Here is a 3,348-nt window from a genome sequence, read left to right on the forward strand (position 1 = left end):
TACTTTTGTCATTCCATCTGAAGCATTTGCACTGCTTTGTTAAAGGTAAATTATCAATTAATGGGAAAGTGTTAGTTGCTTAATTTGGGTTAATATATGTATACAGTGCAAACTGGACAGATGACCTATTTACCCTGAAGTGGATCTTTTTAAAACATGTGTAATGTGCATTCCCATTTGCTGTCTGTATTTTTGTATACAGTTGACTGCCTCCTCTGAATATAATGTCATGTCCCACTTACTGACCCTCATATAAAGTATCCCTACATCTCCAGTATCTCTCCCTACACATCTTCTCTCCTACAATTCCCTATCTTCACCCTACTCTAAGATGCACCAAGATATATTTCAATGGCTATATTCTAGATGCACCTAGATTCAAGAAAGTGGCTACCCTAAACATGCACCTTAAAAGAATACAATAGATACCTTCTGGATACAACTGGATTTGTAGCATTTGCTACTACAATTCACCTAGATTCAAAACACAGGTCAAACAGGGGATGATAGCAGACTCAGGGAGCCGCCCATGCCTTTTGCCCGCAGCCAGCTGTGCTCAGCGGATCACTGGAGAGAATATCTTCTGGCCACGTGATTCGAATCACATAGCATTCGTGGAACAAGGAGGCGTGCATGATGCCAGCCTGGAGACCTTGTGTAAGTGTAACGGAAGAAGGGTTTGGTAGGGTGGCGGCGGGGGGAGCCCTTAGTGGAATAGTGGTTTCAAAGGAGGAGTAGTAGGCGGGAGGGAGAAGTATTTGTGTGGAGGCATAATTAGAGTAGAGAAAGAGGTAGTAGTAGTGGTGGAAGAAGGATTGATATCAAAGGGAGGAGGCAAGACCTAGGAGGAGTGAAAAAAGAAAAGGGAACGAAGAATGGTGGGAGGAGTGAAGCAGAGTGGGCAAGAGTAAAGAGTAGGAAAGGGAGAAGTAAAGGTGAGCATATAAAACAAAACCTAAACCAACCAGATTATTTGCAAGGCCTCATCCCAAATTCCATTAGGCAACTAACAGTTGGATCGAGTAGGAACAGTTAGGAAGTGCCAGAAGAAATGCATATAATTGGTTCTTTAGACTATTATCTGTAGTACAAGTCCGTTTTTAGACAGTAGGGATCAAAATTCGTTAGCACTAATCCGGTATTATGGACACCTGGGTTAGGGAGAATGGTCTCTACTGATGAGAAAGGGAGAACCTGCCCTATGATCTACAAAGCCAACAATAAAAACCCTTGAACCATCTCTGTGACTTGGAGTGATTTTTGTTGCCATCTGTGACAAGTTTCTGACTTTGTGGTGGAGCCCTGCAAGTAGCATGATTCCCTTTCAAACAAAATACATGAAAGGGGCGAATGCTACATTCTGTTCTCATTCTCACTGTACAAGTTCTTAAAATCACAGTATGGTCACTTATCCAGTATGTTCACAAGTGCTCTTCCAAGTGTTGGTAGTAAATATCCAGGATTGCCCCATCTAGGTCAAACACATTTTGCTGCTAGTAGAAAAGGAAGGGGTTGCTACCATTGCAGCAGTGGACAATAGAGTCATTGCTTTAAAGTCATTAAATGAGCCATACACACTCAAAAATATAGCTTTTCCCATGCACAAGAAATGCACCACATCACGACCAAAATAACACTCCTGCATATTTGGAGGTGTCATACCATGCATACAGATGAACTGGGTTTGAATTGTACACATGTATTCTCTGGTTTGACATATTTATATATAGAGAGCATTAACTGCAATTATAGGAATTGGGTAGAACTTCAAACTATTTAACCTTCTCCTGAGATTTGTCTTAGGTTGTCCCATGGAATACTTTGACACCTCCCTTCTCAGAACACAATACAAATCAACAAAGTTCCCAAGGTTCCCTTTAACTATTCCCAAGGTATGACGACTCGAACAAGGCAAACATCTAGCACAGTCTTTCTTCCCCAGGGATATCAGTTAAAAAGAAAATCTACTTCTAAAGGTTTACGAGGATATTGGGGGGTAATTACCAATACTCAAAGACTCTTCAGTGCTGGTACATTAATGCATTGTCCTTCGGCTTGTCTCCTGTGATTAGAAGATGATCTACTGCCTTTTCACAGTTAGGATCTGAAAATGTTGCTGTCTCTCTACCATAAATTGTACCAGCTTTAGGAATGTTTATTCAAGTGTTGAGCAGAGCCATCCTTGCCCCCAGCCCTAGTTTCCACAGAGGTGCTCTCGAGGCTCTGAATTCTTCTCCCTCCTCTTATATCTTTTTATACTTGCCTACCAACCCTTGAGGTTCATCCCTTCCACCTTGTTAAGCTCTTCTCCTGCCACCTAATATTCAACTCTTGCCACTGCCATATGCTCTTCTTCTTCCACTTTCTGTTCACCGGTCTCATGTGCATGATTGTTTGGCTCCGAGAGGGACTGGGGGGGGGTCTTGTCTGCTTCCCTTTGCTTGGTGAGTGTACTGGGAGCCTGAACAACAGGAATAATGTGATCATAAACTTAGTTCACCCAACTCCTTGTGGGGCGCCGGCGGGAGAAGCTGGTACTGTTACACATATCAACAAAATGCTCCTGGCATGTTACTGACCCTTCAAGAGATAAACATGTATCTGGGAATGGTCAGGGGATTCCCAAAATAACCATGTTGAGAATCCCCTGACCCTTCATCTTTATCCCTTAAGGGTCAAGTAACATTTTCTTGATTTCGTTTAACATTCCCCAGCCCTTTGGAGGGGACTAAGTGGAGGTGACCAGGGGGGCCTCCTTATACCACAGTCTGGCCCATCATACAGCAGGTCAGTCAGGCGCATAAACCCTTGGTCACCCAACAAGGTGTTTACAAATCAAGGCAGGGGGCTTTGTCACAGGGGGTGCACTTGGTAACTGAAAGCTTACTGATGGACTGCAAAAAGGGATACTGGCATTACAATTATATGTCATTTGTCCACTTGCCGTCAAATCAGGAAGAAATGTGTGGCGCTCAGGTGGGCACTCTCTGCTAATCGAACCCGTTATATTCTTTCCATCTAATTTTATCCATATTATTCTATCCTATAACTTGTGAAATCCAAAATGACAGAAAGACATGTCATATAGTACAAAAGAGGCACCATATGAACTCTTCTAACTTTGACACTGCATATATGGAATGCACAGATAACTGCTGTATTAACCTTGCACAAATACCATATCAACGTGCCATACATACTATGCACTTGTCCTAAATGATGAACTTACAAAACATAGGTTCTTTTTCTTACCTTGACAACCATCTTCAGAATATACATTAGATAATTAAATAGTATGTACCAACTAAACATTGTAATCCATGCATGGGGTAATTGTTGACAAGCAGA

The sequence above is a fragment of the Ambystoma mexicanum genome, chromosome 12 (genome assembly GCF_040938575.1).
Source record: "Ambystoma mexicanum isolate Mex_15411 chromosome 12, UKY_AmexF1_1, whole genome shotgun sequence".
Classification (NCBI taxonomy): Eukaryota; Metazoa; Chordata; class Amphibia; order Caudata; family Ambystomatidae; genus Ambystoma; species Ambystoma mexicanum.